Source organism: Suricata suricatta, chromosome 1, assembly GCF_006229205.1.
Source record: "Suricata suricatta isolate VVHF042 chromosome 1, meerkat_22Aug2017_6uvM2_HiC, whole genome shotgun sequence".
Classification (NCBI taxonomy): Eukaryota; Metazoa; Chordata; class Mammalia; order Carnivora; family Herpestidae; genus Suricata; species Suricata suricatta.
Genome location: NC_043700.1, coordinates 168,336,968 through 168,353,138, shown reverse-complemented (window position 1 = coordinate 168,353,138; position 16,171 = coordinate 168,336,968). Strand labels below are relative to the sequence as shown.

The following is a 16,171-nucleotide window of genomic DNA, read 5'->3' as shown; positions in this document are numbered from 1 at the left end:
ATTGGACACTAAAGTGACTGAGCCACACAGACATCTAAAAATCTCTGTAACTTCTGATATATATTGCTGTAAACCTAAATCTACTCTTATTTATTTATTTATTTGTTTGTTTGTTTATTTATTTATTTATTTTTATTTTGTGTGTGTGTGTGAGAGAGAGAGAGAGAGAGAGAGAGAGAGAGCAATTAACTGAGCCGTCCAGACATTCTCCTAAAATCTACTTTTTAAAAAAGCCTATTAAGAAACTAAGACAAGACATTGACTATTAGTCTCAGCATGAAGATGGCCACCTGCAACCTTTTTCAGTAAAACTACGTGGAAGAAATCCTACTTGAAGTTGACATAAGGATAGAAGTGGAAAAAGTAAGCTGCAAACATGTATTATAAGCATATATTTTTAGAAATACTGCTGTGAGACAGATATAGTTTGGAAGACTTACCAAGGACATAACTGGTTATGTTAGATGTCTTTTGAAAATTAAATGTATTTCTTTGGAATGTGACATTGAATAGAAACTCTCTATATGGTGGAGTGAGTATGTAATTGGTTTATAAAATATGAATAATAGCAAACTTCTACAGAGCCCTTAATGTGTGCCAAATACTACTCCAAATAGATAGGTCCTCTTATCAACGTTATGTTTATTGTTCACTGTTTTGCTGAGAAGGAAATTGAAATATAGAAATTGGAGAAACTCAAGTTTATATGGCTGAACTGAGAATAGAAACAGTTTATAATATTGCACAAGAACACAAATAAAAAATGGAGGCAGTATCCATTTATTACACCCAAAGGATTGAGAGGGTCAGAATGAGAGTAGGTACATCTGACACATCTTGGAGGGACATGAGATTAAAGGACATATCTCAAAATTTGCACCACGAAGTAAATTAAAAGTGCCATAGCCAAGCAAAAAGAAAAGATTCTAGAATGATCAATATCAAGATGGTACTGTGTACTGCAATGGGAATAGGAGAGGAGAGATAAAAAAGGATATGGCTAAAATGGAGATGCAAGGATTGAGAGTGTGTTATTGACACTTATTTATGCATGGATACTTTCAGAAAGTTACTTTCGGGGTGCCTGAGTGGCTCAGTTGGTTAAGCGTCCAGCTTCGGCTCAGGTAATGATCTAACGGTCCGTTAGTTCGAGCCCCACATCGGGCTCTGTGCTGACAGCTCGGAGCCTGGAACCTACTTCGGATTCTGTGTCTCCCTCTCTCTCTGATCCTCCCCTGCTTGTGCCTTCTCTCTGTGTCTCTCAATAATAAATAAAAAAATATTAAAAAATAGTTTAAAAAAATAAGAAAGTTACTTTCCCGAAAGTTCCCAGTGTGCATTTACCTGAGTAAGACAGATTCTTTAAAGGTGAGTGGCCAGGATACACTGGGCTGAAAAACATGAAGCAGAGGTATATAAATGATGTAGGAAAGCCACAAATTGTTATGGAGCTTTTCAAAAAGTGAAGCAGAGTATGAAAGTGGAGAAAGGTTTTCAACAGAGAAATAACCATTTAAAATGGGCCTTAATAAACGCACGAGGATTTGGTCACTAGCAATTAGGAGGAAGTGTATTGTAGATAAAGAAAGCATCTTTAGTACCTCATAAAGCCATTCATTCATCCATTCATTCATTCACGCAATGTATAATCATTGACCTATTATGTGCACTGCACTTTTAAAGCATTGTAAACCAGATGAGGCAAGAAAAATGATAATACCAACATAATTTACAAGCATGACACAAAAGTCAATACCTCACAAATACCCAAATGATTATTTCAGAATTAAAAATCACATCTTAGAAGAGTTGGTGCATTAATACATAAAGCTAAATTTACAGTGAAGAACATAGAACCACATATATCTAGCATGCATAGAAGTGTATTTATTTTATAAATGTAGTCAATATTCCAATATTTGAATTATATTGTATTGTATTGTATTCAATATACTTTAATGTATTCAATTCTCTGAAAAAATTTTATGTCTTGTCTACCTTATGCTTCTTTACTTATAAAATTCATTAAGTATGCAGTGCAATTTAAAAAGCTAAATTTAACAAAGCATCTATTTACATAATAATCACTTAAAATAAGTGCACGCCTTTTATTGGAACCCTAGACGTTAAGTCTACTTACTGTATACTCCCACGGTGTTTGAACCTGATTAATTTCAGTTGAGCTTTAGGGGCACGTTTATTCAATTATTTTCATTGTATTCAGTATTTAATAACTTTAATTTTTTTAACCTAGATTGTTTAATAATCTACAAACAAGATCCACACTGCCTTACAGGTTTACTTACTTTTTGGTTTCATTTTCCTTAACAAGGTGTTTTAACCATTTATTCTATTTAATCATGTCTTTGATTACTAGTGTTTTGTCATCTTATATTTAGGCATATGCATTATGCACCCTAATTTTTCTTCATTGATATAAGGAGTATAACTTAAACTGATAAACAGATATAATTTTTAAGTTTTTCCACTTCCAGGCAAAATATCAGGATTTATATTTAACTACTTGAAATTGATTATATATCTATCTAAATTGATCTTTTCCATAAAATGGTTTATTTCAAGAAATAAATCATCTAGCTAACTGCCTTAAAGCCCTTCAGTTTTCTCACTTAGGACACCTTAACTTCCAACAGTTGAACTCTGGCTACTATTTGTGGGTTCAAAACCAGTGTCCAAAATTATAAAACTATAATGCTTTCCAAAATTATTGAATTTCTGTTTTCATCTGGTCCATAATTCTAGCAACTGACCAATAGCTATGATTAAACAACCTGGTCCTTACTTACTAACTTTATACTATTTTCTGGTAACATTGTCTTAGGTTATCGCTCTATGCTTGAGCGCTGGACATGGTATTCTATGACCTGGTCCCTTCACCGGGGGATTTTCCTTCTCATCATCTGACCTGCTATATTCTTGTATTCTATACCTGCTTCCTTCCTAGGACACATATACAGCTGATTTTTCTTCCTTCACTGTGTGCACAATCTTCTCTTTGCAAAATCCATAAAATAGGGATGATAGCAGTGCATCCTTTGCTGCAAAGAATATAAACAAATTACTTAGAAATATACTATAAAAATTACCTGGAAATTTTTCTCAAGCGAAGGGACATAAACCAAGATGGTACAAATTTAATTGATGAACTTAAAGAAAAGAATAAAGAACACTGTAAATGATAAATATGTTGAGATATATAGATGTATCAAAAATACATGTATAGATGTAGAGATATAATTTGTAAAAGCATAACCATGAAAGGAAAATCACAATATTAAGTCTAAATAGAGCAGAATTAAATCATTTGGAGTAGATAATTCACTGTATGGTCTGACAAGATATTATAAAAATCTGTGCAAATAGTATGAACCATTGTTTCTTTCTCTTTAGAAAAAACCTGAGGTTATTTAGCAACCCAACATTCTCTGACGAGGTTAATCTTACTTGTATGTGAAATATATTTTATTAATTTTTGACATCATTTTTGTTTTATCGTACTTGACAGCACTTAAGAAAGCAAGACACTATATTTTGACCTTGAATTCTCAAGTCTATAAAGTGACTCATGTTTGTTTCTATGGGGAATAAGAACTTGTCTTGATTGCTGATTTGCCTTTTATATCATTTGATATTTTAGTATCTTGACATATATGTGAGTTAAAGTAAAAAAATGTGCTGATATGGAGAGATATATGAAAACAGGGGTTTTTTTTCAACCTTTGTTTTTGATCTGAGAGAAAGAAAAGAGCCTGAAGTTATAAAGAATAAACTTACATCTTTCAGACATGCTTATTATAGACAAGAAAAGTAGCAAATTTTCTATTGTTTAAATATTTCCTAGCAAGTTTTCAAGACAGATTAATTGAGTGTTTCCATATACTACTCACCCAAACTCCTGGTGCTTTTGTCACAATTAAGGAACAAAAATCGAAGCATTATGAACTAAATATGTCTAGTCTTTTCAAGTTAACTTAGGTTTTACTTAATGTCTTTTTTTCTTTTCTAGGACCCTATCTAACACCCAAAGGGATTCAATAAATATTAAAGTTAATGTAAAATAATATTAACATGCCTTAATTAATCATTCCCCAAATATTTATGAAGCACATACCACATACTAAAGGCCATTAGAAAATATGTAAAAGAATGGTACAAATCTTTCTCTGAAGGAACTGACACTCAGTAACTCATAGGATACTTCTAGATAAGATGTTATACAACATTAATTCCAATATCCATATTCAGAGCCCAGGAAACTAAAGATGAGAGAAATCATGAGAGAACAAATATCAGAATCAGGACCAAATCCTGGGCCCTTGCTGTAGTAGAAAAAAAAATCATGTATTAAAAAATAGTAAAAATAAAAATAAGTAAAAAGGCAAACTATGATACAAATGTAATGTGTTATATGTTATCAGAAAGTACTAATATACTATGTTAGATAATTTTTTCATGTAAAGCAATTCAAAAGCCACCTCTACATTATTTTTCAATTCCTACTTTAGTACCCAAAGTGATGTCTTTGGTGTTAATAGAGATCAAGATGGGCACTAGAACTTGAAAATATATTCAGATTATCTAGTTGTTTAAAGAAACACTTCACATTAGCTACCTACTATAAAAATCCTGTTTTTTGTCTCTAAAGCTTTTTCTCTATATATAGCTCTTGTCAAAATATTTCACATGTAATCATAAAACCTTGGCCAAATATCTCATACCTGTCTTCAATGTTTCCGTTCCAAATAGTTTGCTAGCAACACTTATCAAATATTGAATAAGCAATATGCTAGAAAAATTGCAACACCTCCAGTCATCACCTATTTCAAATAACATGGTCCCAAAATAGCAGTTAGTAGAATATGTGTAATTTTATAACTTCTGTGTTTGGCAGTAATAGTAAAATCAACAATTGGCAATAAAGTCATTTCTGGCAGTATGCGTTATTTTTTCCAAAACCAATACTTTTATTATGTCTGAAGGATTTCTTACACGCCATGAACTGGGACAGCAAATATGTAAGACTATGGTAGGCACCTTTATATATGTGTGTTAATAATTAATTCTCATCACTCTTGATTAAATAAATTGCTTCTAAGATATTCAACTCTTCAAGTCATTCAATTCCCTTGGGGAAAGTGAAAATGGCAGAAGGGAGTCTTGTGCGCTCTGTTTCCAGGAAGGCAGCTTTGGAGCCAGATGGATCTCTCTGCCCCTAAGGGTCTTTTCCTTCTTGGGAGAGCTTTCATCACTATTGATTTTTGTTTGTGGAAAAGAAGCTCCCTCTCAGAAATGTGTCCCTGATGCAAAGACCCATCTCTCTGTAGCAACAGTACTCAGGTTCTCAAATTAACACAAAAGAAAACAGAGATGTGTCTGTCTCAGTGGATTCCCTGTGACCATCTTGTGACCAGATAGGCTGCACAGTACTGAGCGTGCCTGGGTGGATACAGAAAGTTCTGTTTCAGGAGAGGGAGGAACAAGCATGGAAAACGAGGACACTAGGTCAGGTACCAAAGGCTGACCAATGTCCTTTGGATTTGCTGACATGGAAAACAATAGAAAGGGTGATTCAATGGCATGGTGGGGAAGAGTTTATTTGTTTTGGGCTTGGAGGCTACTTGGTAGCAAGAAAACTGATCTCCTGAGTGCAATTGCTCTATCAAGAATGCCCTTTCTATTGATATAGAGGTTGAAACCGTAAGATGTGTTTTCTTTCTTTTTTTTAATTTTTTTTTATTTTGGACATGAGAACATACTTAAATTACAAAGGAAACACTCCAGTTTTTTTTTAATTTTTTTAATGGTTTTTATTTATTTTGAAGAGACAGAGACAGTTGCGAGCAGGGGAGGGTCAGAGAGAGAGGGAGATACAGAATCTGAAGCAGGCTCCAGGCTCTGAGCTAGCTGTCAGCACAGAGTCTGAGGCCAGCTCAAACCCATGAACCATGAGATCATGACCCAAACCGAAGCCAGATGCTTAACAGATTGAGCCACCCAGGTGCCCCCACTCCAGTTGTTTGTAGGAAATTAAACTGATATTCTATGATTTACCAGAAAACTGAAGTTCTGTCAGATGTTTTTAAATGAATAAATAATTTATTTTATAAGCTAAAAAAAGAATTATTAACTTTGTTAGTGTGTACTGGACCTAGTGACTTGCTTCTAATAAATAAAATATGCCACGTATGACATGATATCACTTCTTTAATTACATTACAAAGCTCTGTGACTTCTGCTTGCTAGCCTTCTCTTTCTGGTGGCAATCTATCTTGCCCTTTTGCATACTCTTATGAAGCAAGGAGCCAGGTTGTAAATTCTTCTACAGAGTGGTGCATGTCGCAGGGAACTGAGGAAAGTTTTGAGACAACAGATTGTGAAAGACTGACCTCTTAGTTTAAAACCATGGGAGGAGCTCAACCCTACCCATCGTCAGGTGATTAAGCTAGAAAGAGGATCCAATCTAGCCTTGTGATGACTGCAGCTCACAGATTCTTGGCTCACAGAAACTCTGAGGATATAAATATGTGTTGTTTTGCATCTGCAATTTTAGGGGTAATATATTTCACAATAATAAACAACTAATAAATTGTTCTAATGTGAAACTTATTCTAGTGACAATGTTCATCATGATGTGCCATGATGAAAACCTTTTTCCCAATTATTAATTATTGCCATGAAATCAATTGCCTTGCTTGATGACACTCTTTCAAGGATCAGGAAAGGAATCAAGGTATAAAAAACTGAGTTGACAAATACCTTCTTTCCAAGGGATATTTCCATTTAAAAAGAAGCTAACAGGAAAGACATTTTAAGTTCAATAAATATCATTAAAATTAAATTGCATCGAAAGCCACCCAATCTTCCTTCCAAGAACCAGCCCACCAACCTTGAATGTGCGACATAAATGTTCCTGGAATTTTTACTAGGGAGTAAAATGATTCTAGGGAGATGACAAAGGTTCTCTTCACTATGATAATGCCCATCTGCAAGTTATTTCAAGGTTCTGAATTCTCATCTCAGCAGAAAATTAATTATAAGACTATCTCAACTTTTAATGGATTTTAAATGATCTAAAAGCCCTTTCTGTATTTTTAATATATAATTCTTTTATATTAATAACAGAAAAGATATGAGGAATAAACTTTATGAAGCATACAGCACATCAATAACTTTCCATGTATTTGAAGTCTTATGCTTACATTTTTTAACATATGCTATGAATAAAATTAATTTTCTCATAAGGAGCATTTGCAATCTAGCTGAAAATACTAAAAATTTGTGGGTTTTTTTCTTTAGAATGAATGCTGACTAATTTTCCTATTCTCACTTATTTAGCATAACTTTTTGTTCAAAATTTATCTGAAAGTCATTTTCATAGCTGTAATATAAATATTTTCAAGCATACGATAGTGCTTTGTTTGGTTATCTAAATGGCAAAATTGTTCTGATCAGTGGCAGTATTATATACAAAAGTTCCAAATAAGTTATGAAACACAAGAAAGCATTGAGGAGTATTGACAGTTAAATAATAATATGGTAAAAAATGTGTCTGTGTTACATGTTGCAAAACTGCAACACTGTAGCAACAATAAAATATGTCACCAAAAGTAGACGAAAATATCATTCAAATAAATATTCAACTATGCAGTTTGACCATGGGATATCTGTATCTTATTTTTAATAGCCAATAAAATGAGGATAATATAAAAATAGCTATTCCAAAGGATTGTTGTAAGGTATAAACTAGTTACTGTAAGTAGAGTATTTAAAAAGTGGATGACACATGTAAGGTTCTATATATTACTCATTATTATTTTTATCCTTTCCAGTAGCATAATTATGGCAAGGAAGATACAATTGAGTCATTTGGTACAAATATGCATTCAAACTTATCAACCATGAAAATGAAGTAACACATCATCCATGTGCTGATGAATGCACAACTTGTTGTATGGTTAACTTAGAGTAAAATATACATGTATTTTACCCAACAAATAATGGTAAAGATAGATGATAGATAGAAGATAGATAAATAGATAGATAGATAGATAGATAGATAGATAGATAGATGATAGATAGATAGATAGATAGATAGATAGATAGATGAAAAATAGATAGGATGCCTAATACTCCAGAAAATTGTCATGATAGGGTAGTGTATAAAAAACAATTAAAATTTCTTCTTTTTGAGCTTATATTTCCATGGCAAGGGTACAAAAGATAAGCAAATAAATACCTATATAATAAGCCAGATGATCATAAGTATTAACTAACATTGGAAAAAGAAAAGAAAATGAAGAACCAGCATTAGGAGAGTGGGAAGGAAGACTACAGTTTTAAAGATGGTTCAGCAAAATGTCACTGAGAAGAAACATTTGGTCAAAGACACAGGGATGAGGAGCAAGCCATGTGGATAAGGAAGAGGGCCCTTCAAACATAGAAAACTGTCCATGCACAGGCCCTGAGGTAGAGTGATATCTTATATGTTCTAAGAAATTTTTTTTTAATTTTTAATGTTTTATTTATTTTTGATACAGAGAGAGACAGAGCATGAGAGGGGGAGGGGCAGAGAGAGAAGGAGACCCAGAACTGGAAGCAGGCTCCAGGCTCTGAGCTGTCAGCACAGAGCCCGACGTGGGGCTCGAACCCACGAACGTGAAATCTGACCTGAGCTGAAGTCGGAGGCTTAACTGATTGAGCCACCCAGGGGCCCCTGTTCCAAGAAATTTTAATAAAATATTTCACATTAATACATTATATCAGATGATCATAAAACTTTTAATACCTACAGGCGATTTTAGATATTGTTTCCTATTAAATCCCAATTTCTTTTTAAATTCAAATCATAATATTTATATAAAGAGTTGGGTAAACTTAAGAAATCAAAATTGTATATAGCATTTTAAATTTTACAATGAATTTTACACTCATGGCATCATGTAATCATTTTGGGACCCTTATTCTATAGTATTCTCTCTATACATGAGAAGATAATGGCTTTCAGTTGAGTTTGGTCATTTGATCAAAGTTATCTAGGATATTAGTGAAAAATTACAACTGTAACCCATATCAGCAGTTAAAATTCCATGTTGTTCTCATTGTACAACAGTTCCAAATTATCAGCAAATCTCAAAATGTGATGTATGGATATTCACTGCAATGAATGATTTTTATATTGATTTTATGCAGTATGTTTCATATTTAAGCCCAGACTCTAAAATTTGTAGTTTCGTGTCATTTCTTAGCTTTATATGAAGAAACAAAATATTTTGGAAAAGGTATTCCTACAGAGCTTAATGGTTGCATTTTTAAACTATCGATCTGTCTTATTTTCTCTAGTAGAGGAATGGTTAATATATTCAGAGAAAGAAGTCTACATTACAACAGGGAACAACCAGATAACTACACACAGACACACACGCGCACGCACACACACACACACAGGTGAAGGATTTGTTCTGACGGCACTATGTTTATCTCACCCTCCAATTTTCATTTGTAAAAGATGGGGACAATACATTCGTTTAAAGACCGAACTGTGAGATTTAAGCTTATAGAATATTGCACAAGCCTTGATGGCTTGGTCAGTTAAGCGTCCGACTCTCGATTTCAGCTCAGATGATGAACTGGCACTTTGTGAGATAGAGCCCCGTGTTTGGCTGTGCACTTACAGCACAGAGCCTGCCTAGGACTCTCTCTCTCTCTCTCTCTCTCTCTCTGCCTCTCCCCTGCATTCTCTCTCTCTCTCTCTCTCAAAAAAAAATAAACTTAAAAAATGTAATTACTCTTACAACTGTATATTATAATATGATATATTAAGTAGCTGTGATGTTCTCTCTACAAGGGTATCTTATATTTATTAGAAATGCTATAATTTTATATTATTAATCAGAGAAATAAGACAATTATTATATTGATATATTTTTATAACCATGTGAAAAATAAAATAAATTACTAATTTGTTAGAAGTACATTACTGGGCTATGATATCTTGTAATTGCTTTACTAAATATATTGTTTACACAAAATAAAGTAACAATATAAGTGAATTTTACATATTAAATGTTATATAAATCACAAGGGATAATCACTAATATTTGTCTTATGACTTCTTAATAAAAAGGAAAATCATACTAAATTATAACCTGTATGAAATATTACATTTCAGGTTTGAAGAAAAATTTAAAAGTACAATAGTTCTTCCTTATCCAGGGGGGATATGTTCCAAGACTCCCAGTGGAGACCTGAAATGAAAGATATTGCTGAACCTTAAATACACTGTTTTTCCTATACATTCATACTTACAATAAAATTTAATCTATAAATTAGCACAGTAAAAGATTAATGAGAGTAACAATTAATAATGGAACTATTATAACAATATACTATAGAAAAATTATGTGAGTGTGGTTTTCTCTCAGAATATCTTGTCCTGTGCTCACCTTTCTCCGTGTGATGATGTGAAATGATAAAATGGCTACATGATGAATGAAGGGAGGTGACTGGCACAGATCTTGTGATGTAGCCTTAGGCTACTCTTGACCTGACCCAATGCCAGTAGATGGGTCATCTGCTTCTGGACAGGGCGTGGTTGACAGCCAGTAACATAAAAGCAGAAAGCAAAACTACAAATTGGGGGGAGTACTTTCATGCATTCTTCAAAAAGACATATTTGCTTCATATCAACTCAGATACATTACTATCACATCACTAGCTACATGTATATTCTGAATTTAAAAAGTATGTATATAATTTTTAATTATAAAAGATACTGTTGTGAATGAGCTGTATTATCAAATAACACTTCCCTTTCTACCCTACATTGGTTCTTTTCTCTCAAGCAGATGCATTCACCTATAAATAACCATTTCCATCATTCATTATATATTGACTCTCCATTATAGTAGACTTCCATTGCTTTTTGCTAGCCACAATACTGGACATACGTTTGTCTTCACGACATATACGCACTATGTTTTTCTATTGGAAAAGCCCCCATTTTTCCCCTCCAGAGCCACCATACCCTACCTCACCCTCATGGTTCAAGGGTAGGAAGATGGCCCAGCAAGATTCAATTTCAAAATATTTTCTGCAGTTTGGGGATAGAGAAGTTTTGTTTCCATGTGGAATTATAAAATGAATAGGACAGAGATTTGGAGATCATCTTGCCAACTTGGAATAGAAGAGGCCTTCTTAAGGGTGAAAGCACTATCATGAAAAGTAAAAACTAAGATTTGAGAAAATGCAGGTTCCTGAAGACAAATTTGAACTCCCGGAACCTGTCATTCCTGAAGCTGAAACCCTGTTTTCCTTTCAAGGAATCTGTACATTTGCCATTTTATGTTTTTTATTACCACAAAAAATAGTCATAAATAGTTCAGAAATACTGCTTACTATAGTATCTTTTAAATAGAAGCATTTTTTAAAAAGGAAAAAATCAAACTCTCTTCAATACTAATTCTTTGGAAGAAGCTAGATCAATCAAGTCTTTATGTACTAAAAGCCTTTTAATTCTATGCTATGATAGATACAAGCAAACTTGGTTTTTCAATTTGTGGATCATAGTGTGGTTATAATTTCAACCACAATATCTTTGAAACTTTAATTGGTTTCAATTAAGATAAGTTACTCTAAGCCATTTTCACTGCTTAGATGAAACTGAAAAGATCTAACAAGTGTCTTCAATCATAACACATAAAACGATCCATAAAAGAGATCAGTCCAGGGATGCCTGGGTGGCTCAGTCGGTTAGGTGTCCAGCTTCAGCTCGGGTCATGATCTCTCGAGTGTAGGTTCGAGCCTGCATCGGACTCTGTGCTGACAGCTAGCTCAGAGCCTGGAGCTTGCTTCGGATTCTGTGTCTCCCTCTCTCTCTCTGACCCTCCCCTGCTCACGCTGTCTCTCTCTGTTTCTCAAAAATAAATTTAAAAAACATTAAAAAATTTAAAAAAAGAGAGATCAGTCCCAGCTGTATCTATCTATTATTTTCTTACTTAGGTTTCATATCAGGTTTTCAAAGGAATGTCGGTATGGTGATAGGGAACGTCTGCAAATCTGGCCATGCAGTTGGAAGACTTAGAGACAAATCTTATAATCAATGTAAATTTGAACAACTCTCTTCATACTCAGAAGCTTTAGGATTTTTTATGTACTGTGATACTATTTAACATCAAGGTGTGGATGTGATTGAGACTTACATGTGAAACACTTTGTGAACTATTAAATCCTATATGAATATTACATACATACGTGTGTGAACATATGTGTGCTATGTATATATGTGTGGCACAATTAGATTTTTACAGCATCGCAGAAAACTTTCTGGATTGTCTGAGGAAATTATATACTAGGGGGCTTAAGAGCACTACATCTATAGCCACACATCCTGGATTCAGGTCACACTCTGCCACTTACTAGCTATCTAATCTTGGGCATGTTTATCTATCTTCTTAGGGCCTCCATTCCTTCATATGTAAATCATTTTCATTAATAATTCAGTTAATACACATATAAAGCTTAGTACAGTTAGACCTTTGGTTGCTGTATGATTGGCACTCTACTGCTAGTAGCTTCTAGTTTGAAAAATTACTAGGTAATTCTCTGTTGTGGTTTGCTCGGATCCACTTTTCTCAGTTATAACCCTGTTAGGTTTTTCCATTCTCTGTAATCTGGACAATATCTGTATATTTCTTTCATTTCCCAGGATGCTGAAAATGTCAGGCATGACATCAAGGCAGAGAGCCCAGAGAAAACACATTGTCACATTCTTGCCCCTGGAAACAATCAGATTTCTTGGATAGGTGACAACTTCCCCTTTGGGTGACATCAGTGGGCAACACATATTACGTTTGCTTGTTTATCACTGGGTTTTCCCTGGTAGGCGATGAGTTCCTTAAGGGCGTGAGTCTTTTTAAATTTATCAGTGCAAACACAGGGTCCTTTTTAGCTACATGAGAGGAGTCAGAGGATTAAAAAAAGGAGGCAGGCAAGGGTGAGGAAGAAAAGACTTGGAGGAGGAAGTGGAAATTGCAGAAATTTGCACTCATCTGTGAAGCATTGGAGCTGGAATGAAAAAAGAAGAAAAAGACATATTGCTGACAGTCATAATTCCCCAAAGGATGGAGGCAGAGTGTGTAAAAAGACAGTAGGAATTTAAAGGTGTAGTGATGGTGACATTAATAGTAACAGTAGAAACAGTTGATGTCAATTTAAAAGGATTAATTGTTCCCTAATCTCTGAGGTCATTGGTGGTCCGGCTAACACTCAGATTGGTTTGAAGAACTGAGTTTTTACCTAGAGCTCTAGAAATCAGCAGAAATATTTGAAATCATGGAAGAAAAGTAAAACTTTATTTATCTTAGGGGAACTTTGGTGATGTCACTAGTTGAAAGAATGTGAAAGGCCTTATTTACACTAAGGTGTCTGGGGTATGTCTGTCTATTTATCTATCTATCTATCTATCTATCTATCTATCTATCTATCTATCATTTATCTATCTAAATATCTGTGTATATGTGTGCATGTAGACACACATTATATATAAAGAAAACCAATAACAAACCTATGAGTGAGTTTTGAGGTTAAAACCACCAAGTTCATCATACTGGACTTTCCTTGAAAAGATCTACAGTAATGTAGGTATGGAAATCAATGGTTGATATCATGGGTCAGAAAAACCAGTGATTCTCTTGATTCTGTCAATGAGAGATGAAGGAGAGTTCAAAACTGATTTAAAACTCAAGAGTTAACAATTTGGTATCTTTGTTATTCCAAACTCTGAAGAAGATCATACTGTCAAGATGTTATGAACATGAAGACAAGTTCTATAAGAATAATCCTAAGTTTAATGGTAATAGAAGTGTGCTGAGCATTCCCTCAGTTCCTCAAAAATAGTAAATTATGTATCTTAAGTCATCCAGGATACATTCAATTATCTGCAAATAGCAGGTGAGGTTTTTTCTTAGTGTCATAATGATGATTCATAATGAAAGCATTAAGATATCTGCAACTCTGATATCTTGATAGATAGGTAGATTGATAGATAGATAGATAGATAGATAGATAGATAGATAGATAGATAGATAAATGCATGGAAGAAATACAGTGGCAGAATTCTGGTGATCAGACAAACCAGTTTTTTACTACATCTTTATACTAAACTGTCCCATTTTCAATGGAATTCTTTACTATATAAATTATTTAATTTGGTATAATGGAAGATAATTTGTAATGGAACATTTAACATATGAAACAGTAATTTATTCTCTTTGAATTTGATTCTAATATTAAAACATCAATACTTAGTTACAAATCCATGGATACATAAAACAAAGAGGAAAAAAGTTAGATATTTGCATATTGACATATGATCTTACATGGTTTGGGGGAATAAGAAATTTGGAATTTACCAACATTATCACCACTTTAAAAAGAATGCCATGAAAACAACTTAGAGAATGAGTTGTGTCTAGTTACCAAAATATGCACAAAAATGTATTGCTTCAGAGTAAAATTAAGGCAACCTCGTGTCAAGAGGAACAAATAAAGACATTTTTATGCTATGCCTTGCTACTTGAAAACTTCCACTAATTTATATGCCCCATAAGAAAAAAAAATCAAGAACTGATGGAGGTTACAGGCCCATGGGTGAGTTTGTAGAACCTTTCCTCACCAGCTCTCTCACTCTTTGGTTCCTAGAGTTCGCCTGGTCATTTGCCATTGCTGAGATTGTGGCTCCAAACAGAGGGACCCACTCTGTGCCTCCTGGGTCTCTCTACTTCATGAGTAGGTGGGACCTCAATTGTACAGCAGGCTTTGGACTCCTGAAGCTTTGGTGCAAATTTAAGAAGATTTCATTTGTGTAGAGCATAGAGGATGAATTCTTCCTCCTCTACCATGAATAAAGAACCTGATGCCCTCTCAATTTAGTTAACCAGCTATGGGATCTAGCAGAAGATCCATTAAGTAGAACCATTGTCTACGATGGTGTCACAGATGTCTGCCTGACCTTATTTTACTTATGGACCTGCCAACCCCTCTGTTGTCCATTTTGCTTTGCTCACTCTTCAGTGCCTGAGAGAATGCCATGCTACCAGAGAAAAGATGAACAGAAAACTGAGAATGATGTTAAGCTTGCAAAATGTTATACACAAGAGTAAAACTCCAGGAGAAACAATACTGCTGGCTTCTGAAATTTCTGACATTCTTCGTTTAGTCTTCCAAGATGGCAGATGGTGGTAGTTTCAAATAAATGAATTCATGTAGAAGGAAACCTCGGTTTGTTGCTGCTGGTGTTATGGTTGTTTCTGGGAACTAGAAACAAATGTTCAAGAGCAGTGGTTTTGCACCTAGATGGTCTTGATAATAAGTCTTGGAGAAATCTCTGTGCAGAGGCTTTGTTACAAATTAAAGGTGCTATTAAGCTTTAGTTTTCAAATGGCTGTTCAAAGATGTGTGTTGCAGATCCATTCAGATTTGAAGGCAGAGATTTTGGCTTCAGCAGTAGTATGGATATGAAGACTCAGTAAGTTGGGTGAAAAGTGAAATTGGAAAAGAGATACTGGTCCCAATCCGAGATAAGCCTGTGGAACTAGAACAGAACACAAAACTGCTTGCCTACCTGCCTGGGGATGATAGATAGTCCCATGAAGGAGCAGGACAAAGCAATGTTCCAGGTGGGCTCACTCCTGGAGGACAGAACCAATTGGCTGAGCACAGCTCAAACCTTGTATATAGGCCGTTTTCCTGATGACTTCAGTTTGGGTCTCAAAGACTGGGTGAACCAACAAAGGGCCAGGTCTCCATTGTTGTGGTGAACTGTCAAGTGCAATTTGCAACACATAGCATGATTGCATATGTTGCATTTACATTTTTATTGGACATTTTGCCCCAATCATTGGTAAAAAGGACAAATGCTACAGGTGGAGTTGCTTTGTTTGTGAGGCACTTAAGGCAACAGTCACTGCATTTTTTGAAATATATTGCAAAATAATAATAGGTAACATAGTTTAAAAAAGGAAGAAAAATAAAATCTACTTAATTACTTCTGTACATGCAATAGTATCTAGAACACAGAGGGCATCTAATAAATATTTTTTCTCAAAATAAAATTATAGTAAGAGTATGGAAATACAATCATTGAAATAAGTAG

General features: G+C 34.4%; 1 pseudogene; it reads left to right on the top strand.

Annotated features, from left to right (window-relative positions):
- Window positions 1–14,895: 14,895 nt before the first annotated feature.
- On the top strand, window positions 14,896–15,836 carry LOC115302226 (annotated as a pseudogene).
- Window positions 15,837–16,171: the final 335 nt, after the last annotated feature.